This window comes from Meriones unguiculatus, chromosome 12 (assembly GCF_030254825.1).
Source record: "Meriones unguiculatus strain TT.TT164.6M chromosome 12, Bangor_MerUng_6.1, whole genome shotgun sequence".
NCBI lineage: Eukaryota > Metazoa > Chordata > Mammalia > Rodentia > Muridae > Meriones > Meriones unguiculatus.
In genome coordinates, this window is record NC_083360.1 from 67,859,388 (window position 1) to 67,876,453 (window position 17,066).

Sequence of the window (17,066 nt, forward strand, 5' to 3'; positions counted from 1 at the left end):
TCCTGGGTCACACAGTGTTGTCACTGGGAGTTGTCAGGTGCCTGGGGAGCTGGGATGATGCCCGTCAGAGATAAGTCTGTTAGCTTCACAAGGACTCAGAGTGGGCGGAGCTCATGACGCCTCTTCAGAGAGTTGTTTCCTTCCTCTATTAGAGAAGACAGGCTGGTGGCACAGCCTGTGAGCAGCAACCCACAGGGTTAGCATTAGCAGGGAGCAGGAAGAAAGAATGGCGTCAGCAGTGGGTTCAGTCTCCAACACCATAGCAAAGCTGGTGTGGCAGCCAGAGCCTGAAATCCCACACCTCTCCCAGCAGAGGCATGAGGACCGGAAGTCCAAAGTCAGCCTCTGCTGCATAGTGAATGACTCTTGAGTTCATCGTGATCCTGACTCTAAATAAGAAAAGAAGAGAAAGAGAAAACAGAATGAAGTGTTTATTTGTTTGTACGTATTCTTAAAAACTCCATCATCACCAGGCCGATAACTGTCACACCTTCCATAACGGACCTTATGCCACTCACATTAGTGACTAATGGTTCTAATGTATTTCGAGAGGTTTCATGCTCTTTGTTGGGTGGAGCCTAATCCTCAGGACTGATCCCACATTTAAATTTGCCTGCACAGGGCACAATGCACCAAGCAGAAGAAATGAGAACTGATCTAAGTAAACTAGATAAAATCCGTAAACTCACCTTCACAAAAGATTGCTGCCAATAGCAGCTGTGATTTCCCAACCTATGCATTGTGTCTGTTCTGCTTGGAAGGCCCTAACCACTTCCTGTTAAATGTGCTCAAAGGCTCTGACCCTCCGTGCATGCGTGTACTATTTGAGCCGCATTTGAATTAGTGATAGAGTTTTCTTAGGATGCCTGGGCTCCAGGAATAAGTTTCTCTACATTATGACGATGTGCTGTGTTTCCGGAAACACACACACGCACACGTGTTTGCACAGGGTGCTAGAATAACCTATGTAGCTCCTTTTAAATAGTCCACAGGCTTCTGTGGCCTGAATCATCTCTGCTGGGGATGCTGGCTCTTGGTGCCTTCTCCTTGAAACAGCACTGTGCTCTCAAAATTCTCTTTAGTCATCTCTCTTCTGTAAAATGGAAAGTTTTAAATGGTTGACTCCCTAGAGCCCAATGGCATTGCTCCAGCTCTTAGAATGTTCTGGAAATGTTTTAAGCCACTCTGCTCTCCTTCCACTTTCCCCGGTGTGACATGTTTGTTTCCTGATCAAATGGACTTCCTGTGCCCTCTTTGTTTTCTGATGGAGTCAGGATGCAGAAGCACCTGAAGAGGGGAAAGATGGGCTCCTACATTCTTAACCATTTTACTGAGGATTGGCATTCATGGCTAAGGCTCTTTTTTTAAATGTGTCCTGTATGTTATTGGACATTAGTGAGTCTTCACCCCTGAAACTCATGAATCAATGAGCTGCAAAACTCAAGTCATGGCCACAGTCATATTCTTGGTTCTGAGGCTTTAAATGGTAGTTAATTCTATCTGACCCTGCACACTGATCTTTCCCCAAGGACTCTGTGTTCACCAAGTCATAGCATCCCACCATCCTGTGCTTCTTGTTATGTGGACTAGAAACATCACAGCAGAACTACAGGAAAAGAATTAAAGTCTGGCTCCACCGAGGCAGGTCAATACTCTTCCAGTTCATCCCACCCGCATCTAGCCCACCTTCTCGGTTCTATAGTTTTGGGAATACATAACAAGTCAATAATGTTGCCTATGAAAGAAAATACAGCAATGTAGCAGTATGGGTGACAAAGACAAAACTTTTGGGTGTAATTATATTGAAAAAATAACTTAATGAGACAAGCAAGGACACAAATAGAAGTAGTCAGTTATGTTATGCAGTCACAAAGTCAGCCAAGATTGTACCCCACCAACCCCCCCCAAAAATGGTCAGCAAAGTCTAAGGGAATTTGGGTTTAAGAGGCTGATGGAGACATTTGTGCAGAAAGGAGAAGGTCATGTGTGTTGCTGCATATTTTTTACAAAGAGATAACCATGATGTTATGGCCAATTTCAAAAAAAAATAAAGGGGGGGATATTTTCAGTGATTTTACTGCAACAAGAAAACAGTGTTTGAGGAGATTCATGTTTAAGCTGTATAAAGCCTCAGAATGTATGTACATGTATGAATACATGTATGAATACAAAAGATGGACAATTTTCATAGTTTAAGGTATCAACTAAATTGAAATTCGGTTAAAAACACATCTATGTCACTCTGAGCCCATTTACAAGTGGTGGAGAGGAGAGAATGCCAGAGACAAAGTTCTCCCCTATGTAAAACATAGCAGTGATCTAGTAGTAACAGGGCTGGAGAAACGCTCAAGTTTTTCTCTGACCACAGGCAGAGACCAGGCTGGGCTCCACAGCAGTGAAAGCCCCCATCATCCTCAGCAGTCACATGAACTCTGTAGTTACAATGTGCCACAGATCACTTTGGTGCGTGTTGCTTCTACGTGGTCTACAGATGTCAGCAGGCCATCCAAATCATCTCTAATGCTGCTTTAGCCACGTCTGTATTTTCTCTAAGGAACCAGTGACATTGGCACTGATGCAAGCTCATTTCTTCTTCAAAGTGGCAGGATGCTCCCTGTATTGTGAAGAGAAGGGAACTTCTAGAAAGAAGAAATTTGTAAAACAAACCACCTCTGCTTAGCACCTTGTGAAGCACATCAGACAGGAGGCAATGCCACATCCAGATGGCAAGGTCCTTCCTCCGGACCTGAGACCTGCAGAGCCCAAAGGGATTAATGTGTCAAGAGCTGTTGTTCTCTAAGTGTGTTGGCGGCAAAGGATACATTCTGAATATTTTATTCCCACAACACTATCCATTGCCAAAAAGAGAACATGTTTTCCTGAATTAGGAAGTGTTTCTACAAGATACAAAAGCCAAGCAAATGGGTTCATTCTGCTGTATCAATAAACTCATTGCAGGAAAAGATTGCTCATTAGCTCGAAACAAGTGGATTTCTGCAGAGACAGAAAACAAGCAGGTCTCCAGACTTGACTGGCTTCTTTCTCAGGAAAAGCATAAAATGGTCCAGCTTCTTTTTTATCTACAGCTATAGTTACATCATCTTCATGGGTAACATTCTCTAATTTTAAAAAGCTAGAGCCGGAGAGATGTCTCAGCAGTTCTGAGCACTGGCTGCTCTTCCAGAGGGCCAAGGTTTGATTCCCAGCATCACATGGAGGTTCACAACTGTCTGTAACCTCAGTCCCAGGGGATCTGATGCCATCTTTTGTCATCCTCCAGCACTCAGGTGATGCACAGACGTACACACCTACAAAACACCACCCATACACATAAAATATGCATAAATCTTTTCTAAACTATTCCTCCAAAGAAAGAGAAAAAATAATTCCTTCCTTAGGAATTTCTACAAAATGAGAACGTCCACTCATATTTTGATTTTAATTTGTGGTTTTGTTCTCTTTGGAGGTGGGGTAACTAAGGGCAGACACAAGAAAACAGAAAAAGGTTCTTGGACTAAGTTTGAGTTAATGAGTATGAGTGAGCAGATCAATCAGGCACCAGGCACGTCTCAAGGGTGAGAAAAATGCTTACTGTGATTTCTTTTCATTGAAAGGTTTTGTTCTAAGAGGAAAAAAGAAGTGGGAAGTGTGCCAGGTGTCTGAATCAGCAAGGGAACACTGCATATTTCAATTTAGTACATGACACTAACTGTCTTTCTAACTCCTACTTTCAACGTCCTAGCTGAACATGAAGTTAGACTCTTCCCTTGTAAGGGGTGACTTCTTCAGTTCCAGAACTTTTCTTTAATGTTTTTTTTTTTTTTAAATTGTTTGGAAGATGTCTACAAATATAGGTAAAAGATTTCAGTTTTGCGATATGTATTTTCATATAAGTCTTTTTTTAAGGTACAATATGTAACTGTTAGGATTACCCTCCCCCCCAAAAAAAATGGTCTCAGTAGCATGAAGAAAATTTCCCCATTCAGTGTGAGATTTCAGCATGATCAGAATGTGGCCCCAGCCTGGGTCACTGCCCTGGGTACACTTATTCTCCAGGCACAATGCTTCCCTGAGTTGTCCTTAGGAAAATCATCGTATCCTGCATACTTTCTTTAGTTATACCTTAAACAGCTGTTAGGAGGGCCCTCTAGCAGACATGTCATAAAACACAGACAAGCTTATTTAAGTTCTGCTTTTTATTTGTGGCTTCTGCTTTTTAGGGAAACCATTGGTCTGAAACCAGATGGAAGAGAAAGCAACAATATGTGAAAGGCAGAGAGGTGAAGGGGAAGATGGCAAAGGTCACAACGTGGCAAGGGTGACAGCTGTCCAATCACTAACTGAACACCACACGTCTTCTGCACTTTCCTCTCAATGTTTCCCCATTGAGCTTGCATCTCCTAAATAAATATAAAAAAGAGACTTCTTTGAAATGAACAAATCCCCTGAGCTCTGGTGCTTCTCTGCCTCTCTAGACTTTATAACCCAATACTGTCTTTTTAAGCTTCTTCCTTTGAGGTGAGCTACTGAGTAGTGGACACAGAAAGAAATAATATTTTCACATACAGTAAAGAAATAGTGGGGATACCTGATCTGGACTAGCAGGTGGTTCTTTAGTGATTGGGTCCTGAGAGAGAGAACCAGGAGATCAGAAGATAAAGAAGATGGGAGATAGAGAAGACAAGAGTTTTTGATCAGGAAGTCTGGCAAAAGTATGCTAAGCAAACTTATTATAAAGTATAGCACCCTATATACTATTTTTAGGAGAGAAATAGTACAGAAACAGCAGAAACAACCATACAGTGGGATTAAGTGAGCAAGAGGCTGTAAAACAATGTTGCACAAGGAGAACACAGAATATCTCCAACATTATAGAACAAGCACACTGCAGCCTTGGGGCTGATAACCATAGCCCCATACAGTAGGAAGAGTTAGGTGTTCCGAATCCAAAACCACAACTCTCCGAAGGCCCTGGCCCCAGCGTATTATTGGCTCTGCTCAGCTATCTTTCTTCTCTGTCAGTCAGGACCTCAAGGAAAGCCAGAGTTGATCAGTCCACTTCTAAATAGATACCTACCGTATTTAAAACACTATGCTATGGTGAAGAGTAACTGAGTGCTTTACAGTGCATGTTTTTGTTTGCTCTTCAGAACAACTATGTATATACTTTGGCTTCATTTTAGTCCAGAGGAGACTGAGGCTTGGAGAGATTGAAAAGGTTCATCACACACACACACACACACACACACACAAACACAAACACACACACGAGAGAGAGAGAGAGAGAGAGAGAGAGAGAGAGAGAGAGAGAGAGAGAGAGAAATTTCAAGTTATTTTTGTCTCTATACAGCTGGGTTGCAGGTTTTGTATTTTCAGTTCCTTTTATAATTTCCAGGCCCTTTGCCCTAGAATTACCCTATTTCTCTTGTTCTCTGGATCCCATGGTTCATTTTGCAATTTCAGCTAGCTGAGAACTCTCTTCTATGTGCAATGCTGAAGATTCACTGATTCTGTGAAATTGTTTGGGACCCACATGATCCTGAAATATTCTTAAAGGTGGGAAAACTAAAGGGGTAGCAAAGGGGGTCCTGAGAGAGAGAACCAGGAGATCAGAAGATAAAGAAGATGGGAGATAGAGAAGACAAGAGTTTTTGATCAGGAAGTCTGGCAAAAGTATGCTAAGCAAACTTATTATAAAGTATAGCACCCTATATACTATTTTTAGGGGAGAAATAGTACAGAAACAGGGGTCCTTATCATATGTCCCTATTCCAGGAAATTGACACTCTGAAGCCGCAGTAGGAAATTTGTGGCAATGATACCTAGTAGCCTAGTTGTGCTTCTTTAAAATGATGATAGCCAACTCTCCATACTTTGATTTGAGTATGAGAGTGAAGAACAAGTCAATGATATGTTCTACTCTGTATAAATTTACAGAATATATCTCGGAGTGTCTTTCAATGAATAAACCAAACAAAAAATTTAGAATTAGTAAATAAAGCAAAATAAAATAGCCAAACAATTATAAATAACCTATTTTATAGTGAACAAAATGTGAAAGTACACACACATATAAATGCACTTAAATATTATAGTTTTAAGAGATGGATCTATCTTTGTGTTCATAAAAAAATAATTGGTTCCCCTAGAGTTGACACAATGTAGCTTAATATTCTTAAAGATATCTAGCAATTGATTGAATGGATTCGTCTCAAAATTACAATAGAAATGAGTCTTTGAAATGACAGGCATTGAGAATCATTTCTGTGCTAGAATAAGACTCAGTCTGGCCAGCCAGCAGACCAAGGAAGACAGGGCTCTCCACATTTGTGCTCTGACCACCTCCCAGGCACAGGGGCTGCGTTTCTTCTCTCTCAGGTAGACAGTGATCCTGTGGAAGTACTTGCTCACAGCCACCACGGGGTCTTCCTGGGTCAGGGGAGATTCCTGTACCTGACCTGCTGCCTCAGACAGGCCTGCAGGTCCTGGAGCTGCTGGTGGAGGCCGCTGCAGAATGTGTCTAGGAGGGTTGTCTCCCAAGCAGAAGAGGAGTCCTTTGAGCTGAAGAGGCTCAGGACCTGCTGAGTCAGCTCATTCAGGACGGGGATGGCTTGAGTCTTCTGGATCTGCTGGACGTCCTCCTTCTCCAGAGAGAATCCAAAGTCCTTTCTGTCCTTGAGGCAGGAGACAGGGGAGAGTCTCCTCATTTGTGCCAGGAGTGTCAAGGCTCTCTTGTTCCTGAGGTTGTGTGTGTGAGGCAGGTCACATCCTAGAGAGCAGGTTGACCAGCAGTTCAGCACCACCAGGACCATCAGGAAGGCACAGGGCTTCGACATTGTGAATGTTGCAGATGCTGCTGGTCCCCTGGGCTCTGTGGTCCTGAACCTCTAGGTTTCCTACAGCTCGTTTTGTTGCTATGACTTAAGTAAGGAATGTTTGAGGTTTAGTTTTTTTATTGTCACCCATGTTACTTTCTACTTCTATTTTTGTTTTCTTCCATGTATTTTCTACTTGGTTTAGAGCAGTGTTTCTCAATTCTTTTATTTCCCTCCTCCTCCTCCTGCCCCCAGAGCCTTGTTAGATATTTTTTTCCTAATTGCACTCATAATTAATTTTCAATAACAAATACAAGATAATATATTTATGCACTTTATCTCTTAGTTTTAGAAAAAAGAGAAAAGGTGAAAATTTTTTAAATTTTTTAATGTTTTAAATTAAACTCATCAATTACAAAATAATAATTTTAAGTAGAAAGTTATATTTAAAAACTCTTGATATTTATGCTGACTTCCTAAAATCACTTTTGCCTTTATGCTTAGTACATTTAATTGGCTTATTGTGATTTACTATTGTATAAATTACTTATTTATTCATGATTTAGTGACTTCTAATGTAATTTATGTATTATATAAGCTGTAAAAATCCTATTACATTTACAAATTTATAAATTTATAAGCCTATACATCTGCAAAGTGTTTATCCTTAAGCATCTTTCAAAATTGCAGAAACTACTGAAATACACTTTTCTAAAACTTTTTATGTGTGTATATAAATTAAGTTTGATTCAACTTCTCTCTCTACCTCCCTCTCCTCCACCCCACCATGTAAGTGTGTGTGTGTGTGTGTGTGTGTGTGTGTGTGTGTGTGTGTGTGTGTAACGGGCATGGTGAAGGGTGCTCTCACCCATACGTGCATATGTAGAGGCCAGAGTTTAACCATGGGTGTTGTCCTGTGCCAATTTCACCTCATTTCTTAAGACTGAGTCTCACTGACTCACTGAACCAGTCCTCTTCCATCTGGATGAGAGCAGTTGGCCGGCAAGCCTCCATGACCCTGGTTTGAATGAGATTACCCTTCCAAGGCCCTATAATTTGAATACTTTGTCCCAGCTGCTGCTGCTGCTTGGGGAGGCTTAGGAAGTGTGGTCTTGTTGGAAGCGATATGCCACTGGAGGCAAGCTTTGAGAGTTTAAAGATTCATGCCATTTCTACTTTGCTTTCTCTGCTCCATGCTTGTATATTTGTATTTCAAAATGTGAGCTCTCAGCTTGCCGGTCCAGCCACCCAACTTCCTTGCTGTCATGTTTCCCACTGTAGCAAACAGACTCTTACCTCTCTAGAGTCACAAGCCAAATAAATCCTTCCTTCCATAAGTTGCCTCGGTTATGGTGGTTTAATCACAGTAATAGAAAAGTAACTAATACAGAAGTTGGTACCAGAAGTACTGGTTACATCTATATGGGTGTAATAAAACACCATAATCAAGACAATTCATAGGTGAAGAAGTTTATTTGAGCTTATGGTTGCAGAGGGTTAGTGTCCGTAATGGTGGAGCAAAGACAGGGCAGGAGAAGCAGGAACCTGAGAGCTTATATCCTGAACCACAAGCCCAAAGCAGAGAAAAGCAGACTCCAAATGGTGTTGAGTCTTTAAGCTGTCAAATCTTGGCTCTGGTGATATTTCTTCAACAAGGCCACACTTCCTAACTGGTACTGACCACCAACTGGAGACCAAGGATCCAAATGGAAAAACCTATGGGCGACTTCTCACTCAGACCATCATCTACCCGTCACTGTGCTCCAGGCTGTTGACAAGTGTCTTATGTGGATACTGAAGATCTGAACTCAGGTCCTCAAACTTGCTCAACAAGCACCTTACCTCATGGAGTTATAAACACTGTCAGAAGTTTATAACTTTACTTGCTGTTAGACTTCACTATAGACACGGTTAACTTTCTTTTTTCTTTTGAGAACTTGACACAATCATTCATGTGTTAATTACCTTAGAAAAATCAATAAAGTGCAAACCATATGTGTTCAATTCATGTAATCACAAAACGCTCAATATTCATGTTAAGCATAAGCCATATTTATGATATGCAGTGGTAGGCCAAGGTATGTGAGGACAGAGATAAAGTCCAAAATAGAAACTCTGTCATTTATTGTTTGTTATTTGTAGCATTAATCTTGTATACATTTTACTTATGTTCTATGAATTCAGTGTCAATGATTTTCATAAGATATACAAGAAAATGTAAAACAAGCAAAAAAAAGAAAAAGATTGTGTTGAAGTTGAGCTTTAGGGATCTATCAATCATAATAGCCCAGATTATTTTTATAGTCCCACAAACCAATCTTCTAACACATGGAAGCAATATTATTCCCAATGAGAATATTCAATGGAGAGATCTCACTGAATTTTTTAAATTGCATTCATGCTCCTCAATAGTTTTCAGCGATCAACTACTAGTTAATTCCTTACAAATTATAGAAAAGTTGGAGTTAATGCTAAATGTCAACAATGAAATGCCGATAAAACAAGGTAAATAACTGCACAGAAGCCCAATGGGGCATGTATGTGGTAGATATTCTTACCCCTATTATAGAAAGCAAAACACTTTTGAACCCCCCAATGATTGAGGACAAAAAGAAAACAAAGGCGTGTCTAAATAAAAAACTAACCAAGGGAAGTAGCATCCCACTGGGAGATGATGTCAATAAAATGTAGCTAGCCAGTCTCCAGCAAGACAGAGAGTAGAGATAAGAAGGTAGAGTAGAAGTAAGATGGTTGAAGGCATAAAGCTCAAGGTACCAAGCAGAGAAGGCCTCAAAACAATCACTCACTAGCTCTTTTCAGTCTAGCGAAATCCAGCTTTCACAGAGCCTTGAGGAAGGCTTCCCAGCACTAAAAGTGTGTATATGGCAGAAAATCAAATGCACTCTCTGCTGACAAGAAGTGTTAATTACATTAAGTTCTCCCTTAATAAACTGATAAACTTAGAAATCAGTGTTATTTTTGTCTTGTCTGACAGGAAACTAAGTTCAAAGAATACTTTTCCAACAGAATAGTTTCAGATAATGCTAGAAGATATAAATAGTAAATAAAGATAATACTAATAAAGAAATGGCGCCACTGTATTGTATATGTTAATAATCTGTCAGACATAATTCTCAGCACTTAAAAAAAAACAATCCTTGATTCTGGAGAGATGGTTAAGGACAGCAGTGGGTGTTTTTCCAGAGCACCTTCATTTCTGGCTTCCATGGGCACCAGGGGCACGCATGTTGCACATATGTACATACAGCAAAATATATTATACAGATACAATATAATAAAAAATTTTAAATCAACCCTATTTTACTTCATAAAGAATGCCCATCTTTCGGCCCTATTATATTCCCAGCCTAAATCACTGGAGATGAGTGTGTAAAGCAGTGTAAAGTTGGCTGTGCTATAATACCATCTAGAAAAGAAAAAAAATTAAAAGTACAAAAAGCTTATGTCACGTAGAGCCAGCCAGCACCTCGACAAATCCTACTTTGAACCCTCATCCCATCCCTCCCCTCTGGAGATGCCTCATGCCACAGAACAAGAGTTGATTCTAAGATGATCCATAGACTCCAGTAGTGTTCTGCCTAAATCTTGGCAGAGACTCCCTTCAGCTCCTTTTTCTCTTCTTCACACAGGAAAGCCACACTGCTTGTAGAACATATTACTAAATTCCCTGCATGTTCATCTTAAGTTTTCGTCTTCTTTGTCCTCCATTTTCATAAGCTTGTGTGTTTGGAAAATACTTGTGCTTTGGGTGCATATTAGAAATGTTTTTTTTAAGCCTGTGTATTACTGTCGATTTATTCACTTATCTAAAGACGTTCAATCCTCATTTACAAGCCTAAAACTGTGGGTCATGACTGGGCTAAAGACAAGCAATGAATCAGAACTAAATCAGTGAGCTAAGGCTGAGAGCTCACGCCTGGAAGGACACCTGCTATGGAAGAGGAAACAAGACAAGAGGAGAAAGCCCAGCACAATAAAGCAGGAGAAACAGAATGGCAAGACTGCATCACCCAGCTTGCCAACTGCTTGGTGGTTGTTGTCTCCAATCAGCAGCCTGGTCATATTTTTTACTGTTAATTCTATGGATTTACTTAGGTGAACCAGGCCCAAATACCGGCTGATGTCAGGGCATATTAAAGAAGGCTTGGTAGTGGGATGGAGGGAGTGCATTTGCATGGGTGGAAAATATTTGAAAAAAAAAAAGAAGCATGGAAATGGAAGACATTCCTCCTTTGCCTTTTCATTTTTCAAATGGACCGTGACTAGCACAAAAATTGTCTTGGTTTCATTCCAGAAATAGAGATAGTGCAGCATATGGTAACCAGTAAGTATGTAATAGGATGGAAGATAAAGAACATTGATCACCCCAAAAAACTCAGGAAAAAGATCTGCTAAAATTCATGAGCAAAGTTGTGAACAAGGGCTACAGAATTAGTTTGGAATGTCAAGTGCTTGCTGTACAAGCACAAGGACCTGAGTTGGGACCCCAGCACCCATGTAGGGCCAGGCACTGTGGGACACACTTGCATGTCGTGTGTACTGGTGCAGGAGGGCAACAGGAAGATCCTGGGGGCTTACTGGCCAGTCCGCCTAGCTGAAAGAGCTCCGGGTTCAGTGCACACTCTGTCTTAAAAAGTAAGGGGGCAAGATAGCAGAAGACAGATGCTGACACCCTCTATCCCATTCACAGAGGAGTGAATGAACCCTCACACCTTCATACACACACACACACACATTTCAAAGAAACTCCGAAAGAAATTAGATAGATTTTGGGTGGTGGGAGTGTACACCTTTAATCCCAGCACCCAGGAGGCAGACACAGGTGGATCTGAGTTCAAGACCAGCCTGGTCTACAGAATGAGTTATAGGATGGCCAGAGCTACACAGAGAAACCCTGTCCTGAAAAACCAAAAAAGAAAAAGAAAATATATAGAAAGGTTATACGGTTATATCTTAACACAATAGTCTTTATATAACAGGTACAAAGCTAACAACAGACTGAAAAGTGAAAGAATATAAGGAACCTGACAATAGTTACTCTTATAGCTCTTACTCAATATAGTACTAGCAATTTGCTAGTCAGAGCAATTTGCCAAAACAAAGTAATAAAAGGCATCCTAAGAGGGATGAGGAGGTCAAATTATGCCTGTTGGCAACAAAGTGGTTTTATACACAGAAAACCCACTTCCTCTCATTATTAACAGTAAGTAGCAAACTACACTGAGCACGCTAGTGTTTAATTAATCGTAGTCATGTCCTCCCTGCTCCCTGAGGGCAATCACCATTCAAATGTCTCTCTTACTCATGAGTGCTCTTTGCCAAGTGTGCTGTCTATCATTTAAATGCTGCCAATGCCTTTTTAGATAGAGTGACGACAGCTGTCTGTATTATCATTTAGTTTCCCGCCTATGGCACTATTTTCGATAGATTACATAGAAACTATGAACAATGTCTCTTATTTTAAAAGTAGATTAAATCAATTCTAGAGAGTAGCTCTAAAGGGAAATGTAAAGAGCTAAGGCATGTGTGTACTTGTGTACAATTTCAGAAGTATAAAAATGACATCCAGGATCAAACACCTAGGTAGTTGTGCTAGAATTTAAGAGACAGATTAGCACCCAGATGACAACAGTGGGCCTTGGATGAACACATAGTGTTGAAATGGGCAGCTGCCATTTTCTGTGAGGGTACTCATTTTTCACCCCACTGAGAGAAGTGCTGAGGTCATGATCTGGGTTCCGTAAGTGAAGAGTGGAACCAGAACTGGTATAAATACAAAACCTGCAAGTCTTGGACATGTTGCATGGGAATCCCACAGACCCGCTGCACCCTCCATGCGAATGGAGTTGCCCATGTCCTGAAGGTGTAGCTTCTAGTTTTTCTATGCTCTTAGTTGTGGCCTGCCTTGAAGCCATAGCTGGCCCACAGGAGCCCTGCACAATTCCTTGCCAAATCAGGAATCTGCCAGTATTTTCTCGTTCTAAGATTATATTCGTAGGTTCCCTCAAGACAAGTAGACAGTAACAAATCCCAAAAGGTTCAGGCTACCTGTTCTCCTGACACAACCTGAAGACTTAAAATTTTTTAAGACCTAATCAGTATGGAATGTCTGGTTAACCGTTTGGTACAGGAAATGAAAAGAGGCCCTGATCATGGAGAATTCACCCTGGCTGCTAGAGATGTGCCCAAGGAACCAGTCTCTGTGGAACAATACATAGCAGTTGTGCCTGGTACATAGTGGAAACCTCAGTGGGTTAGAAGGGAGATGTAAGACCCAACTTTGATGAACTGAGTCTCAATTACTAATATACTATACCTCTAGACTGTAAATATTCACTCAACTCAAGGACATTTTTCTGCTTCAGTTACAAAAGAAACTTTAAAAAGAAACTGTACTTTTGTGGAGAAAGAAATTGAATTTTATAAGTAATAATTCAAACTTCTCTTTTCAGACAATTATTAGGCTGCCAGAAGTTATGCTTTACAAATATGGTCAGCTTCCATTTTCTATTGCTTCTGTTCTATTGTTTAAACACATACTAATAATCAGAGAAACAAAGTACCTTTAAACCTTTAATCTGTTCTCAAATCAAGAAGGAACATTAATCCCATTTAGTCATAAAATCTTTGCTACCAGCAATTTACTTAGCCTTGTGTGTTTGTAATTTAAATATTTTACTTTCTCTAATTAAGTACTGTCAGTTGAAATAATTCTAATTAAAAATTAGAAAGTCTTCCACAGCTCTAATGGAGAACATAACATCAGCTGAAAAAAAACCCATTTTACTACTCCATTCTCAGAGAAATCAGATGGTTGTTGATTTGGTCTTAGCAATTGCATGAATTGGAAACTAACATATAAAATCATCAGCTTTGACAATTCAACAGCAATCGAATGCATGTCCTTTCTATAACAATCTATTTCCACTTCTGTACTAAGTGTTTACCTATGTTTTCTGAACTGCCAGTCTTGTGGGTGTGTGTGGACTAGAGAGCATTCACTTACAGCAAGAACAAGGACTGTGACAGGAAAACGCAGGATCACGGAGCAGTCGGGGAACGTGAGGATTGGAGGAAGCTTCCAGAAGTCACTGGTAAACTGGCATCTCAAGAGTCTTTAGACCTTCACCAGGCAACAGGGGTTATATTATTGAAGGCTTTGTAAGAAATTAGGGTGTTGGGAGTCCACAAATATAGTTATTGGAACTACAATAATGTTTCAAACACCATACTGCTGTAACAAGTAAAATCAGATTTTTGTTTATCTTTAATACCTGCCTTCAAGTTAGGTTCCACATATTGTATAGAAAGAAGGGTGGGAACCCATTAGAAAATAGTGATTGTATCACAGGAGATAATTAATCCATTTAGAAATTATCTGCGGGGTTGCAAATTGCTAGGGCACAACTAAATATTAAGACTGAGAGCTAAACAAGATAGTGCTTGTTAAACCAGGCATGGTGGTACACACCTTTAATCCCATCTCAGGAGGCAGATCTCCATGAGTTCAAGGCCAGCCAGATCCACATAGTGAGATCCCATCTCAGAAAAAAAAAAAAAAAAAGTTTATTGAAATGTGAGATGCCTTAGAACCAAGCTCTAGACAAAACCTTCAGAAAAAGAGTGATCACTACTTCTGATGATCTTGCTCCATATGAACCACAAAATGCCATGATGCCCTTTGCGGTTACAGCAGAGCTAGGTCTAGAAACTTTAGCTTGTTCTAAGAATGCACTCCTTTCAACAGAAGCCATTAGCTATAGACCAATGGGAACAGATATCCTAATAAGTTTAACTCCTAGTCAAACCAAGTCAGGTTTCACCATTATTCAGCCATTTAAATACAACAATGAACTATTCAAAGACAAAGATACTAAATATCAAAATCAGTGTGAAGAACTCTGCAACATCCATTTTAAAAAATATGAAGGGTCTTATGGGGTCACACTAAAAAGTAATTAACAGTAGTGTCTTGGTGAAGTGACCATTTAAATGTTTATTCTTTCATTTGTTAAAGAAATTACATTTAAAATATCAATATAGGGAAGTGTAAAAACTATGGCACTATCATGAAGTTAAATATTGTATGGATACAACATTTTCAAACAACCTGTTTGAATTACTGATTAAACAAAATTTAAAACCTAAACTAAAGTGCTGGGGCTGGGGAGATGGCTCAGTCAATAAACTGCGTACCACACAAGCACAACTCATTTGGATTCCAGGACCTATGTAAAAATCAAGAGTTGTAATTCCAGCACTGTAGAGATGTAGACTGGAGCATGCTCAGTGCTTCCTGGCTAGCCAGCCTTGTTGAATTGACACACGTCACACACACATGCAGATATATGAACTCATGTATATACATGCATACACATACACATGAACCCACATGCACACAAGCTATAACATGCCTTTGTCACAAATACTGCCTACCTAATGAATACTTTTGTGTAAAGCAGTTTTGAAACACCTCCTTATAACCCCAACATACAATTCTTTTAGGTTTATGACTGTTTCACCTGCATGTATATGAATTATGTGCATGTCTGGTGTCCATAGAAGTCAGTCTGAAGTTATTTATGAATAGTAAGGAACCTCCATGTGGGTGCTGGATACTGAAGCCTAATCCTCTGCAAGGGCAATCAGGTACTGAACCATTTCTCTGATCCTAAGATGCAAACTTGACAAGGTCCACAGGTTAAGAGGAAACATGAATCTTATAGATGTAAACTTACCTCCAAAGTCTTGTCAGAGGACTTTAGTTGCCCTAAGGACACTTTGTGATATGTAGAAATGTTCTTCGTAAGAACAAAGTACTTCACGTAGAAGACAGAAAATTTTTAATATGATCAATGTACAAACTATGCTAGAAAGAAAAAAAATTCAAGTTTGGACTTAGCTGCATGAAAATACGATTTACCTTTTTGTTTTCTAACAGGGTCTCACTATGCAGCCTAGACCAGCCTTAATCCCTGTTTCTGTTTCCCAAGTCTAGGATTACAAACATGGTCTACCACTTCCAACATAATCTGTTTTTCTTAAGACGCATTTGATATTAAAAAAAAACTCCTGTCCCCTCCAGAACCTTCCAAAGAAAGCTAGGTCCAGGGCGGACTTGAGAGATTGATTCATCAACCAAAGACCATGCATACAGACATCCTAGACCTCCTGCTCAGATGTAGTCCATAGGCAGCTCAGTCTCCATGTAAGACAGTCTCTGACATGAACTCAGTTGCCTGCTCCTTGATCACTTCTCCCTTGTGGGACAACTAGCCAGCCCACAGAGGAAGAGAAATCAGGCAGTCCTGATGAGACCTGATAGACTAGGGTCAGACAGTAGGGGAGGAGGACTTCCCCTGTGCACTAGGGGAGAGGATCAGGGAGGAAGAGGAAGGGAGGGTGGGACCAGGAGATGAGGAAGGGGCCTACAAGTGGCAAACAAAGTGAATAAATTATAAAGATAATAAAAAGAAAAAAAATGAGAGATAAACTCCATGTTCAATCATCTACACATGAAAAATTAAGCAAATTATACTGATAGTAGTTGTGAAACTTGAATTGGCAGCTTTGAATATTTGCCAATGTCTCTATGTATGTGTAAGATGCACCCAAAATTCACAGGAGTTATGGTTGGCATGCAAAATCAAGGATAACTTTTACTTCATTTTATTTTCCTGTTCATTCTGTAGGACAAACTTTATTTTTATACCAGAAAAGCTTTGTTGAAAACTTACTGGGAAAATACTTTGTAATGATATATGCCTGTCATTTAGTAACCTAAAACTTCCATCTTAAGGGGAATTCTGGTTTTAATCAGTCATAGTAACAGAGTATGAGACAGCTACTTGTACAATTATCAAGAAAGCCATCAACAACAGAATATGGAAAGTAAAAAGAGAGGTGCATGTATGAGACTGAAGGGTGGTGCAGACAGAGCGAATGCTTACCTGGTTGAGGAGTACTTGTTAATTAAACAAGAATGTTAAATGTAATGAGTAGAGGGCAGAAATTCTTTTTTAGCAAAAGAAAAAAGCATGTATAGAAAACAGGCTGTGCAGTATCACCTCAGCATGTCAGAATCAGAATGAAAAAGTAATACATCAATTCTGTGTTAAAAATAAACCATAGGAAAGCTATCCAAAACTCAAAATATAGAAGAGAGAAATTTGGCCTCAAAAATTAACTAAGAAGCCTTCAATTGTAAAACTAAAAGTTTAAGATTGGGGG

At 40.0% G+C, this 17,066-nt stretch overlaps 1 pseudogene; it reads right to left on the bottom strand.

Annotated features, from left to right (window-relative positions):
* Positions 1-6,073: 6,073 nt before the first annotated feature.
* LOC132646827 (interferon alpha-1-like) lies at positions 6,074-16,962 on the bottom strand (annotated as a pseudogene).
* Positions 16,963-17,066: the final 104 nt, after the last annotated feature.